Genomic DNA, 15,770 nt, shown 5'->3' with positions numbered 1-15,770 from the left:
CACATCATTTTGAAGCTCCCTACATAGGAAGCTGTCCAGTTAAATAAATATTAAAGTTTCATGTCCTACCTTAGATTGTCACAAAAAATATTATCTTTCACTTGCTTGTTTAGGGTCATACCAATTTACTTCATGTCTTTGACCGAATATAAGAACACATCAAAGATATCATCCACTATGTCCAAATAGGCTTCATCCCAGTTATGCAGGGGTGATCCACCATATTAAAAAAAATGAAAGAAAAAAACAAAACAAAACGAGACTCTCCTTAGATGCTGAAAAAGAATTTGTCAAAATCCAACATCCATTCATGTTTAAAGTATTGGAGAGATCAGGGATAGAAGGCACATATCTAAATATAGTAAAGAAAATATACAGCAATCCTATAGGCAACATTTAACTAAATGAAGAGTATCTTAAAGAAATCCCACTTCAATCAGGGATAAGGCAAGGCTGCCCACTCTCTCCATATCTCTTTAACATAGTTCTAGAAGCCCTTGCTAGAGTAGTAAGACAATTGAAAGAGATAAAGAGAATACAAATTGGAAAGGGAGAAATCAAAGTAGCACTACTTGCAGATGATATGATAGTATACCTGAGTGTGACCCGAAAAATTTGACCAGGGAACTCCTATACCTGATAAACATATTCAGCAAAGTAGCTGGATAGAAAATTAACTTAAAAATCACTAGCACTCTGGTATACATAAGGTAAAAATGCTGAAAAAGAAATTAGGGGAAAAATATTATCTAACAAGGCCATACCTCCTATCACTAACCAGACAATTCCTCACTGGGTTTTACATATGTAATTAGATGGGCTTCAAGTGGACATTGCAAATCAAATCACCAGGAAGTGGAAGACTGTAAACCCCAGGATGAGGAGGGTTCCTCACTGACCACTGAGTAGGACTCATCTGCCAATCCAGCCAGGTCAGCCAAAGCAACTGTGCTCATTGAGGTTTTCCAACACCATCGTTGAGCTGCATCAGGTGTCAAATACTTTACACCCCTCAGTTCTACTCTTACACCAACTGATATTTCTCTAGTTCAGCCAGAATAGTCCCAGGAATTGTTAGGTTTTCTTCTGTTTTTCACTGCTCTAAAAAGTCAATATCCTAGGGAACCCTAGACCATGCCTACCTATTATAACAATAAAAATATGAAGGTACATTTAGTGAGTACAGGAGTAAGTGCTCATTTCAAAGTCACAACCTAGAAAATTTCAGATCCACTGCCACAGAAGAAGACCACATTGTCATTCGGTACATTCCCCTTAATCCCACATCATTTTGAAGCTCCCTACATAGGAAGCTGTCCAGTTAAATAAATATTAAAGTTTCATTTCCTACCTTAGATTGTCACAAAGGTAACCAGGGGTAAAGGTGTGGGATCTGGATAAAGGGATGAGATAAAGGCTTGTTGAGTTTCACAACAAAAGGTAAATTCTGCACAGGATCAAAGATACTGGACACTGAGGAAAGTTTTTTTTCTACTAATCTCCATGGAAAACTCAAGATTCTCTCAGGTGCTGATTGGCTGAGAGGGAGAATGTCATGAAACAGGTGAAAGCCAGTAAGATTTTTAGGAGCCATTTATTAAAAGGGCAAAGTGTACAGGCTGCATGAGAAATGCTGTGCAGCCCTACATGCCTCATTCTGGGCAGCTGAAAGCACAAAACATGGTGACAACAATTCCTGTTTCCAAGACTCTTAGTTCAGGGAAAATGTCACATATTTCTTTCAAGTGCTTATTAATAAAGTCATGTGTCTTTGACATGTGACTTTCACATTATCACAGATTCCACTATTATTTGTTAAATGCACAGATATATCTTCAATCAGTGAATTACTTACTGGAAAATGCTCCTTGAACAAATAAATCTTTTAACAAATAGCTTTTAATTTGGACCTTGCTTATATTTTTACAGCAAAAATCCATGATGTCACTACAGCAAGTAGGTATTGTGAAATCAAAAGATTAAAAATCAGCAGTTTTTATTAAAGTCTAAGGCCTGAGCTAGCTGGGTGAGGTCCATTAATGCCCTGAGCGGCAGAACCTGTCATATTTCATTCTTTCTCCACTCACTAGAGATACAGTTGCTAGGAAACTGGTCCATCCCCCTAAGGAGGGACACCAGATCATTAATGGTTTGGGGACCTTCTTATAGCCAATTAATTCAAGATGCAGCATTTTGACCAAAAGATGCTTGCCAGGCAGGAATTGCCCCTGCCTTGGTCATGCTGGGAGGGACCAGAATCTTTAAATCATACAACTAACCTGAGCATGGGGCTCTAGGCTCCCATTGCTTTTGTGGTTTTAGATGTGAGCCCAAGATGCAGCTTATTATGCTTTATAATACAGAAGATCATCATGTGGTTTGAAACAAACAGCTCCTGGTGGTGGTACTTGGGGGTATCATAATTCAGGTACAACATAATTTGTGGGCTCTCCAGGATTCCCAAGACCTCCCAGGACTCCTGAGCTGGAGGATCAGAAGCTCACATAAGCTCATTTTTCTTGGTCAAATTCTATGTCTCTATTCCTTTTAATTTGTGTATTTTTGAAATCTCAAGGTAGTATACAGTGAGTTGGCAGTGATTGGTAGTGTCACAGTACACTGGCTGACAAGCCAGCAGATTGAGGACATGGGGATCTTGGAAGACCTCCTAGATCCTGGCAGGGGAGTGCTCCCCAATAGCACTGTGAGGGACATGGGATCCCAAATCTGTTTGATAATCCTAGAAAGTGGGTTGCTCCCATGGAGACAGAAGGACTGATGGAATCTCTTGTTTTTTCTCTGTGTTTCTGGCTGTCTAGATGCTCCTGAATTGTTCTGCCCAGTTCACAAACCCCAAAAGACCAGGAATAAACAGACTCCACTGTAAATACATGAGGTTCTTTTTATTGTAAATTACAAGCTGCAGTTTGAGCCCACACCCCCAACCACCAAAGTGGTGGGAGCCGAGCCCACTGTGTTTAGGTTAGTTGGGTGATTCAAAGAGTCTAGTCCCCTCCAAACATGCCCAAGACAGGGACGATTCCTGCCTAGCAAGCATCTTTTGGTCAAAATGCTACATTTTGAAATGATTGGCTATAGGAAGGTCCCCAAACCATTAATGATCTGGTGTCCCTCCTTAAGGGGATGGGCCAGTTTCCTAGCAACTCTATCTCTAGTGAGTGGGGAAAGAATGCAATATGACAGGTTCTGCCCCTCAGGGCATTAATGGACCTCACCCAGCTAGTTTAGGCCTTAAATTTTAATAATAATTGCTAATTTTTAATCTTTTGCTCTCTTATTTCCCCCTTCCCATTATTATTTGAAGACCCAATCTTGGGTCTTCCATATATGTCCCCTTGAATCCTACAGATTTACTTTTCTGCAATGGGATCTGACTACTATTATTGTATTGCTCCCAAACATTTTTCCAAACCAAATAACAATCTAGATTTTTATGATCTAAGCTTCTATATCCTCAAACCCTACATAAGCTCCATATTTTTTATCTGTTTATTTATCTTAAGAAACAGGGGGCTGGCATAAATTCTGTGAGCAAGACAAACCTGTTTTTCTTTATAAATAAGAGATTTAGTACCTAGTAACTTATACTAGGTACTAAATGATAAATGAGCAAATGGTGGATCCAATTGTCTGCTCTTTAGCTGCAAAGCTACCATAAGTTTAGCCTAGTCGTCAAAGTGATTAGAGACCTGGGAAGGATAAATTATAAGATAAATAAATATACCAATTCATGTGCCCATCAAAATGACAGAGATGTCTGGTTAGTCCATCACCTAGGCAATGTCCCTGCCTCCTGTGGTCTGGCATCATGAGCAGAGGCAGTCCAGGCAGGAACATATGAGAGACTGCCTCTGTGGAAAGAGGAGCATGAGAGATTGACATCACCTTGCCTCTTGAAGTGTGAAACAATGATTCTCCAGGTGTCCACAGCTTTGTCCATAGTTTAGGCTGGGTCAAGGAAGAGGGCCAGTTGAGGCAGTGCTGCCCAGTGGTTAACATACAACAATTTGGAGACACCATCATCAGTTGTGCCCAAATCTTCTCGGAGACCTTGCCGGAGCTACTGCCGGGATTTTGGGACTCTGTCACAATACACTGACACATGTTAAAATGCCAGATTCATCAGGTCTCTGACAAGCTGGAAAGCCAGCATATCTGAGTTACTCTTTATCTTTATCAAAACTCTGTCCTATAAAATAGAATGCTATAATCTCTAATTCTGGCATATTCCTAAGATGCATTTTTAGAACTATATTTTAAGTAGCCTAGGCTTAACCTTAAAAAAAACCTAAACAAAGGAGTAGATAAGGTGAAACTGCAGTATTTAGCACAAATTCGCTAACTTAGAATAGTAAACTGCTCTTTCTGAACTAAAATTAAAGCAAAGGTACAGTTTATAAAGAGGCTAGCAAATCTTGCTGATCCTACCACTTTGCATTAAAATTGAACAGTAAAAAGCTTTGCACTTAGCACTAAGTGCATGTTGCACTTAGTTCAGAGGACTGAACATAATTGAGAGACCTAAACAAAGATGAGCATAAACTCATGGCTCTACCCTCTTTATCTCTGTTCCAGCATGGTGGCTGGTGACCTGTAACTGAACTCAGCTGGAAGCCTTAAACAAATATGGCAGCAAAACTACAGCTCCACCCTCTATCGATGAACCATCATGGCAGCTAGCCATGTGTTAGCATAGGCTGTGACTGACAATACCAAAATAGCCATTAGGAGTTGCTGATGGCATTGTTACCTCCCATAACCAAAAGTAACATTGTGATCAAATAAATTTTAGAATCAACTGCATAATAGAATAGTACTGAACAATTTTAAACTGTATGAATTATTCTAGCCATACCAAACCTATCAGCCAGAATTTTTTCTCCTTAAAAGAGCACAAAGAAAAGCATTTTGCAATGAAGAATCACCAGCCTTTTAAATGAATTATAACAAATTTTTAAATACATTTTTCCTCAAATCATATTAACTCTCTGGCTTTTTATAATACATTCACTAACCTTCTGCAACATTCTATATATACCCTCAGGTTCCTAGCTTCATTCTTCTGGTTTAACCAGACATTCTTATTTTAGATAAGTTAATTTTTTAAAAAAATATCTCTTGCTCTTTCCCTTGCTTTCATAAGACATAAAACCTCTCACCAAAATTCTTTCCATTCTGAAATGATCATGCTGGAGCCCAGCGTCCAAGATTTATTTTTTATGGGCAAAGCAAAAACAAGTTACATTAGTACAAAAAGAAGTTCTGAAGCTGCCAAATTCTTTTTCTACAATCACTTTCCTATAGCAGATATGATAGTCCAAGATCACATAAACAAACTCTAAGGAATTTAGAACAAGTTTTAAGGGACTTGGTGAAACTTTCTTATTTCTCTGTCTCAAGGTGAAGACCAGGGTGAGAACTTGTTTTCCCATAAACAAAGCAGCTTAACAAGAAAAACACCTCTCCACAAGATACACTATAATACTGCAATTTTCTCAATTATTGCAAACCATATGTCTTAGTTTCATTTAGTAAAATAAATAAATACCAATTTTTTCCCCCAAAGGATGGAGAAACTTTTAAAAATTCTGTTAGACTACCCAAGATCATTGTCATACCCAAATGCCTGATAAACTTTAAACATTTTATAGCCTTAAACATTTAAACATTTTTTAAAACCTGCTTTTGCTATATTAAAATTAAGTACCCCTATAGTAGGAGAGAAGTGGCACAAAGTATGACCATAATTTTAAAGATCAAAACCAGATTTTAAAACCAGAATTCACCAGTGAAAACAATCCAATCTCTAAAGCCAATGCCAATTTAAAATAACCCTTCCTTTTAATCTAGAAGGAAATATGTGGCTACCATGATGTGGAGTCATACCACATAGCAACCTATATTGTTGCCTTTAAACATATGTGTTTGTAAACATTATAAACACAAAGGCACACATATACATTTTTAAACAAGTTAGAATTTAACCTTTAAACATACCCAATTATTTTCGATCATGTTAACCATGACCCACAGAGGATAAGATTAATCAAAGACAGACATGATGGCTGTACAGACAAAAACAAATAAATACTGCACAGACATTGAGACAAAAGAAAAAAGAAAAAACAAAACAAAACAAAACAAACAAACAAACAAAAAACAAACAAACAAACAAACAAAAAAACACTCACCAGCTGGCCAAATTTCCTGGGACTAAAACTGATTCTTCTGAGGCTCGCCCAACGTACTGATTCCTCCTGCTGCTACACCCCAGTGGTGCAGGAGGCATGGGCCCTGCCCCCACAGGAGACATCGAAAGTGGGTTGTTGCCTCAGGAGACATTTAGTGGTGTTCACTGGGACCAGGCAGTCTGGGCCTGTTGAGAGCAGGCCTTTCAGAGTTTACAGTGTGGAGGGGTGACCATGCCCTGCCCTGGAGCCAGGAGTACAAGGTCACCATGCTCCTCACATGGAAATGTGTCTGGAAATGGTCTAAAAATTTCACTCCCAACAGACAAAAAAAAAAAAAAAACAAAAAAAAAACAAAAAAAAACAAAAAAAAACAAAAAACAAAACAAACAAACAAACAAACAAAAAACAGACTAGACAGATTACCCACCAAAATACTGATGAAACCAGAGGCATCCTCCTGAGCTTCAGCAGCTGCAACCACCAGTTTGTCCACATTGATCATGTCTTGCTACCCAGATACTGACTCCCCGAGCTCCGAGGAATTTTCAGAATAGAGAACAGAATAGAGAACACATACAGACATTGCACAGAGAAATTTAGACACATACGGCCAGCATAAAAAAAATCTCCAGGTCAGGTTCCTGAAGACTTGGTATCCTGGATGTGCCCCCAAAATGTTCTGCCCACTTCATGAACCCCAAAAGACCAGGAATAAACAGACTCCACTGTAAAAACATGAAGTTCTTTTCATTGTAAATTACAAGCTGCAGCTCGGGCCCACACACCCCCAACACTGAAGCGGTGGGAGCAGAGAGCTCTGTGCCCAGGTTAGTTGGGTTATTCAAAGATTCTGATCCCTCAGAACATGCCCAAGACAGGTGAGATCCCTTCCTGGCAAGCATCTTTTGGTCAAAATGCTACATTTTGAAATGATTGGCTATAGGAAGGTCCCCAAACCATTAATGATCTGGTGTCAGTTTCCTAGCGAATGTATCTCCAGTGACAAAATAAAGCTCTGAAAAAGAAAGTGTTGGAGGAAGTAAGTAAAGTTTTGACTTTCTGTTTAAATGTATGTATGGCCATCATGTTTGTTTTTGACTAATCTTATGCTCTGTAGGTCATGGTTAATTGATCAAAAATAATTGGGTATGTTTAAAGTTTAAATTCTGATTTGTTTAAAATGTATATATGTAACTATGTGTTTATGAGGTCTATGAACGCATATGTTTAAAAAGCAACATATAGGTTGCCAGGTGGTATATGATGTGCCTCAACACCATCTTGAGATTGCCAAGTGCATTGCAATGTGATCTTGATGGTCACATGATTTGGGTGGAAAAAAAAGGGAACCTTAGTCAAATAATTTTTTGTTTCATTCTAGATTAATGAGTTACTTTATGTTGGTATTGTTTTTAAAAATTAAATTGTTTGCAGTGGTAAATTCTGGTTTTAAAATCTGGTTTTAACTTTTAAAATTATGTTTGTGCCTTGAGACTTCTCTCCTACAAAAAGGGGTACTTTATTTTGATATTGCAAAAACAGGTTTTAGAAAATGTTTAAATGTTTAAGGCTATAAAATGTTTAAAGTTTATCAGGCATTTTAGACAATGATCTTTGGTAGTCTAACAAAAAATTTGAAACAGTTTCTCAATCGTTTTGGGGAGAAAAAATGGTATTTATTTTATTAATTTTATTAAATGAAACCCAGCCATATGGTTTGCACTAATTGAGAAAATTAGTTTTCACAGTGTATCTTGTGGAGAGCTGTTTGTTTGTTAAGCTGTGTTGTTTATTAAAAAAAAAAAGTTTCCACCCTGGTCCTAACCTTGAATCAGAGAAAAAAAGAAGTTCAATCAAGTTCCTTAAAACTTGTTCTAAATTCCTTAGAGTTTGTTTATGTAATCTTGGACCATATCTGCTACATGGAAGTAATTTTAGAAAAAGAGTTTAGCAGTTTCAGAACTTCTTTTGTATTAATATGACTTGTTTTTGCTTTACCTATGAAAAACAAATTGTGGACTCTGGGCTCCAGCAGGATCATGTCAGGATGGAAAGGATTTTGATGAGAGTTTTTTATGTTTTCTAAAAACAAGAGAGAGAGCAAGAGATATTAAAGAAAAAAAATAGCTGTCTAAAGTAAGAATGTCTGGTTAATCCAGAAGAATGAAGCTATATAGAATGATTCTATATAACCTGAAGTTATATAGAATGTGCAAAAGGTTAGTGTATGTATAAATAACAAGAGAGTAAATATGATTTGAGAAAGAACTGTATTTAAAAATATGTTGTACTTCATTTAAAAGGCTACTGATTCTGCACTACAAAATGTTTTCTTATGCTCTTTTAAGGGGGAAGAATTCTGACTGATAGGTTTGGTGTGACCAGAATATTTCATACAGTTTAAAATTTTGTTATGTGGTTGGGTCTGGGGCTTATTTGGTTATTGTGTTAGAACCTTTGGTTATCGGGGAGTGTGGATGCTCCACAGTGTTTGCTATATTAGCAGCAGCACCTAATGGTATATTTTATTTTGCCAGCCAGAGCTGTGGCATCAGGTGGCTAAGCCATCATGTTGGTTCAGAGATAAAGGGAGTAGAACCATCATTGTTTTGGTGCCATCTTTGTTTAGGGCAGCTAGCTATATTCAGTTCCCTGTTTAGTGTTAAGTGCAACTTTTGTTCTTTAAGCTTTTTACTGTTCACTTTTATTGCAAGTGGTAGGATCAGCAAGATTTGCTAACCTCTCTATAAACTGTATCTAATTAAAAGGTTTGCTCTGATTTTAGTTCAGAAAGAGCAGATTTAAAGTTATGCTAACAACTGTAGTTGGTTAAGATGTTGACTTTGAACCTAGTGTCTTTGTTTAGGTTTTTTTAAGTTAAGCCTAGGATGGGTAACCATAAAGTTTGCCTATGTAGATCTACTTAAAAATATATAGTTCTAAAACATGCATCTTAGGAATATGCCAGAATTAGAGAGTATAGCATTTTGTTTTATAGGACACAGTTTAGAGCAGTTGATAAAGATAGACAATGAGTAACTCAGACATTCTGACCCTCAAGCTTGTCAGAGATCTGATGAATCTGGCATCTTAACATGTGCAAGCTTATTGTGACAGAGTCCCAAAATCCTGGCAGTAGCTTCCCCAAGGTCTCCAAGAAGATTTGAGTATGACAGATGATGGTGACACTGGGTTGTGCTATGCTAAACATTGGGCAATACTGCCTCAACTGGCCCACTGCTAGGGCCCAGCCTTAACTGTGGACAAAGCCATGGACACCTGGAGAGCCATTATTTTATATTATAAGAAGCAAGGTGATGCCAATCTCTCATGTTCCTCTCTCCACAAAAGCAGTCTCTCATCTTTTGTGTCAAACAGCTGGACTACCTGTACTCATGATGCCAGGAGACCACATGAGCCACAGACACTTCCTAGGTGATGGATTAACTAGACATCTTGGTCATTTTGATTGGCACATAGATTTGTATATATAATTTATCCTTCTTAGGTCTCTGATCACTTTGAAAGCTATGCTAAGCTAATGGTAGCTTTGCAGCTAAAGATCGGATAATAAGATCTACTGTTAGCTCATTGGTCAGTTCATTAGCTAGCTAGAACTACTAGGTACTAGATCTCTTATTTAAAAAGAAAAACAGCAGCCTTACCAGGCCAGAGAAGATGACAATGCAGCCACTCCTAATGTGTTCTGATAGATCACAAGGAAGGAGAAGAGGACCTCCCCAATCAGTGGTCTTGGGGAGGGGAAGGTGAAGAAATTGAAGAAGGGGAGGGTAAGGTGGGATAGGAAGGGAGGAGGGAGGGGCTTATGGGGTGATACAAAATGAATAAAGTGTAATTAATAAAAAGAAATAAATAAATAAAAACAGGTTTGCCTTGCTCACAGAATTCATATCAGTTGCCTTTGTCTTAAGATATATAGCTGGATAAAATGATAAGGAGTTTAATGCTTTAAGGTATATAAGTATGAGCTATAAATACAAAAATAATTTAAATCATATTAAAAGTTTGAGATACTTTACATTCTACACCCCCTCTCTCCTGTTGGACTTATAAGATTTCAGAAGTTCAAAGTTTTGGCATTATTCAGTAGAGTTCTGATAAGTTAATTGAGCACTAACTGCTTACTTTTTAGTCACTAACTTGAGATTTTAATTTTCTTTGGTAGTTTTCTAAACATAGATTTAAAGGTGCTTCTCATCATGCTAAAAACACCTGTTTAATGTGTATATATGACACCAAAGCCATAGCCTTTACTATAGTATTCTTAATATCTGCCATTTCTGAGGTAGACAGGATTTAGGAATATCTTAAAAATATATATTTTCATTGCTTTGTTAAGGAAAGTCCAAGCATCCAGGGTTTAGCAATAAATCATTGAATGTATTTTCGCCTAACTTCCCAGTGTGAACATGGAGATGGGGGTAAAAGTAGATACTGAGTGTGCAAAAAAAAATGGCCTAGCTCCATTACTGGCTGATTACCAACAGCTGTGCCCACAGAAGTGTTAGACTTCCAAACTGTGGACACACTTAAGTTGTTATAAAACAAACAGCTAACTGATATTCATTCAGTGGGATGCAGTTTTACCTGTTACTCTCATAATGTTGTCATATTAGATTTGCTGACATGTTACTTTTCTGAGTTGTTTTTTTTTTTAATATATATTTTCTTTTGTGTACCAAAATATTCATATGAGTTTCAGGAAATCAAAAAGTTATATGACCTGGATCTGGCAGAGGAGATTTTCCCTGGCCTTGGGATTCCTCACTTTTCCCATTTAATAGACAAGTTTTAACTTCTGTCTCCAGTCTAAATCCAGCAGATATCACCTGTTTGACCCTGTTCCAGGATCAGTTATGGACTGCAAGCTGAAATCTGGACTTCCTGAAATCTGACATGTTTGCTCCCTGCCTCTATTGGTGGATCAACTAACCAGATTCTTCTGAGGAATGCCCCATTGCCCAGCCTTTGACTGGCATTTCAGCCTTCCTAGCCCCTGATGCCAATGGTCCTACACCAGCACTTAAGCAATTTCAGAAGAGGAGACCCTTGGCCCAAAATACCACCTAGCAGACTGAAAGGCTAAGTCAAAAGGAGTTCCCTGACATTAATTATTATCTTGGGCTTCTGCTTAGCTGAAATGGGAGCTAATATTGTAGCAACTAGACCAAAAGCCTAGAGATGGATATAGAGCCTACCCATATATTCACCCTGAAGGGACCATTACTTATTTTGAATTTTATCTTTGGGCTTTGTATTTTAAATTGCTAATGGCTCTTATGAAAAATTATTTGAGAGCAATACACTAATGGTACTAAGATCCCAATGTAGAAAGTTTAATCTATAAGATACAAGGGGACATATCTAGAAGACCCAAGATTGGGTCTTCAAATGATCATAAGAAGGGGGAATGAAAGACCAAAAAATTAAAAATCAGCAATTATTATTACAGTTTAAGGACTGAACTAGCTGGGTAAAGTCCATTAATGCCCTGAGGGGAAGAACCTGCCTTGCTGCAATCATTCCCAATTACTTAAAGATACAGTTGCTAGGAAACTGCCCATCCCCCTAGGGAGGGACACCAGATCATTAATGGTTTGGTGACCTTCCTATAGCCAGTTAATTCAAAATGCAGCATTTTAACCAATAGATGCTTGGCAGGCAGGAATTGCCCCTGCCTTGGTCATGCTGGGAGGGACCAGAGTCTTTTAATCACCCAACAAACCTGAGCACTGGACTCTTGGCCTCACTGCATTTGTGGTGGGAGATGTGAGCTGCAGCTTATAATGATTTATAATAAAAAGAACCTTATGCTGTTTGCGAGGGACTCAGCACCTGGTTGTGATCTTTTGGGGTATCAGGATTTGGGCACAACATCATCTTGTTATACTCCTTCAGGAGAACTGAGAGTTTTTCAAACTGAACCAAAAGCCACAAGCAGACATAAAGAGACAGAGAGAGAAAGAGAAAGAAAGAGCTAGAGCGACAGACTCAGAAATAGAGACTGAGGCCTACAAAAAAAAGATACAAAGTGAAAGAGACCGAGATAAAGAGGTTACTATTCTCTCTGGTCAGTTTCATTGGCATATTGATCAACCTCAAGGCACACCTTCCTATAATATAACTCTAATAGTAATTATATGATCAAACAAGGCAATACCTCCTAATTCTTTTCAGAAATTTGCTCACTGTGGACTAAATATATAAATAGATGAGCTTCAGGGGACATTATGATTCAAATCAGGAAGTAAAGAGGATGTAGGGATTTCTAAGCTAAAAGAAAATAGTTATGCTGATAGTTTGTCATTAAATACAATGAATATAGTTCCAGCAATTTCTAAGGTATAAAGAACAGGATTGCCTTTTTTCTTTGGGAAAAATGTGGAATATTTCCATAAAGCTAAGAAAACGACATCATGAAATTTTTGGCAATTGGATCGAACCAGAAAAAAATCATCCTGGGTGTAATAACTGAAATTTAGAAAGACAAATATGTTGTGTATTCACTTACTAGGAGGTCTCCTATTAGTGGCAGAAAAAGTTCCAATAGGCCACTTATTGTGACAAAACCAGGCTTCCACTAGGGGGATTGCTGGCAGTTACTTGAGTTGGGGTCCCAGGAATCCTACCAAATTTTTCAAGAAACACAGGCTGTTGTTATTAAAATATGTTGCTCTTTGCCCTCAAATGATAGATCAGTGCTATGTTCTTGGATCCAAGGATATGCTTCCTTCTGCATCAAATACTGTTGCATATAGAGACCAACAGTCCGATATTATGCACAGAAAGACCTTAAAACACACAGCTCTAAATGGGATTTCCCTTTGAAATTCTCCCTCACCTCAGAGTTCTGGAAAGGCTACAGGAGATGAAGCAGGAACAATGTCATCAGTAGAGGGAATTGAGGACACAATAAGAAAAATGACCTGAGAATCAGATTGCAGACTAAGATGTTGCAGCCAGCTTTGATAAGACCTGATGAGCTAAGGTCAGATAGGATATGGAGAGGGACCTTGCCTATCAGGGAACTAGAGAAAGGGCACAGGAATAGAAGAAGGTAGGTGGGTAGGACCAGAAGGAGAAGGGAGAGGGGCAGCAGAGGGGATACAATGTAAAAAAATCATAGTAAATAAATATTTAAGAAAAACTGTGCTCAAGAGGATGAAGTATAGATCCCTTCAGGACTGATACCTTTTTATTGGGTGTGGTACCAGGTTGTGGCATGGATAAACTCAGTTTTCTTCAAGGGACTTGGCACTGAGACTGATCATTTTCCAATGTCTGTATGAACAACACATACTTCAATTACTATATTAAAAAATAGTGTGACACATTGGTAGGAATTTGAACATAGGAGCAATGGAAAAGGAGTATAATGTATATTATTTGAAATTCCCATATAAGCAATAAAAATATAGGTTGACAACTTTTACAATAACTTTTAACAGAGAGAAGAGATTCCACTAAAGGAAGGCAGAGTTTGACTTTGTATGGCATGCTTTCCAGGAACTCATTATGTAGCAGAATATCTTAGCCATGAACTAGTGTTTACTCAGCTAACTCAGATGCCAGGAGCTCAGGTGGCACATCTGTATACATAGTCCTGACATGACTACTAGGTTTAGGGTATTTGTTTGTAGGACCATAGCAAGAAATACAACTGCTTTTGTGTCCTAGGCATATAACACCGAAACATTTCTCTGTCCTGAAGCCCCTTTTTTCACTGCAAAACCTCAGGACCAGGAGAAATGCTCACTGACAATTGAGTAGCACACAGCTGCAGATCCAGCCAGATCAGCCAAGATAACCAAGCTCATAGAGGGTTAGAAGCACTAGAGTGAAACAGGACCAGCTGTCAAACCATTTATTGCCCCTCAGTTCTCAATTTACATATAAGAATCTTTTTTTTTTTGCATTTTCCCGCCAAACATGGCCCAGGAATTATCTTGTTTCCTTCTCTTTTTCATGCTTGGAAGGACTCAATGTCACATGGAAACCTAGTCTCTGCCAGCCTATTATATCAATAAGAATGTGAAGATAAATTTAATGATTATGTGAGTAACTGCTCAGTTCAAAGGCAAAACCTAGGAAATGTCAGATCCAAGACCACAGTAGGAGACCACCTTGTCATTCTGCACATTCCCCTTAATCCCACATCACTTTGAAGCTTTCCCATTTAGGAAGCTGTCCAATTAAATAAACAGTAAAATATCTTTTCCTACTTGATATTGTCACAGAGGTAAATAGGAGTAAAAGGTATAGGATCTGAATAAAGGGATGAGATAAACACTTGCTGGGTTTCAAAAGAACAAGTCATGTATGCACAGGATCAGAGATATAGGACACTGAGGAAAGTTTGGTACTCACCTTCATGGAAACCTCAATAGTCTCTCATGTGCTGACTGGCTGAGAGGAAGAATGATGTCAAGAAGCAGGTGAAAGGCAGTAAGATTTTCAATAACCATTTATTAAAAAAGCCAAGTAGACAGCCTACTTCAGAGAAAGGCTGAGCAGCCCTAAATGCCTCAATCTGGGCAGTAGAAAGCACTCAACCCAGAGATGTCAGTTCCTGTGTCCAAGAATCTTAGTTCAGGAAAAGTGTCACATATTTCTTTCAAGTGGTCATTAATAAAGTAACTTGTCCTTAACATATCAGTTTCACATTATCACAGATTCCATTATAATTTATTAAATGCTCAGATATGTTTACAGTCAGTGAATTAATTACTGGGAAATTGCTGCCTTAACAAGACAAATCTTTGAACAAAAAGCGTTTAATTGAGAACTTGCATATATTTTGAAAAAGACGATCCCTGATATGTCAGCAAGCAGTCATCTTGTTGTAGCCTTCATCAGAACTGTAAGATTTTCATACTAAACCACAGGTGGCAGACTGAGAGAGAACAAACCTAGAGAGACAGATTCAAAATAGAGAGACCAAGACCAATAGGATCAATGATATAAAGATACATAGATGCCTTTCAGTGTGGTCACAATCATTTGTATATTAACCTCAAAGCACACCCTCCTAAAATATAACTCCAATAGAAATTACATTATCTGACAAGGCCACACGTCCTAAACCTTTCCAGATATTTCCTTACTGCTTACCCCACATGTAAATGGATGAGCTTCAAGGGGACATTGCAATTCAAATCACCAGGAAGTGGAAGAGGATACCTTGTTTAGCTCTGTTCCCCATTTTTTAATTGAATTAATTGATTTTTTGCTTTTTAACTTCTTTAGTTCTTTATATATACTGGATATTAGACCGCTGTCACATAGCGACTTTGGAAATATTCTTTCCCAACCTGTATGCATTCCTTTTGTTTTGATGACAGTGTCCTTTCCTTTACAGAAGCTTTTTCTGTTTCATGAGGTCCCATATACTCATTGTTGCTCTTGGAGCCTCTGCTGCTGGTGTTCTGTTCAGGAAGTTGTCTCCTGTCACAATGAATTCAAGGCTCTTCCTCACTTTTTTTTTTAAATCGATTTAATATGGCTGGTTCTATGCTGAGATCTTTTATTCACTTAGAC

The sequence above is a fragment of the Meriones unguiculatus genome (assembly GCF_030254825.1).
Source record: "Meriones unguiculatus strain TT.TT164.6M chromosome Y unlocalized genomic scaffold, Bangor_MerUng_6.1 ChrY_unordered_Scaffold_25, whole genome shotgun sequence".
Taxonomy (NCBI): domain Eukaryota; kingdom Metazoa; phylum Chordata; class Mammalia; order Rodentia; family Muridae; genus Meriones; species Meriones unguiculatus.
This window is presented reverse-complemented; position numbering follows the sequence as displayed.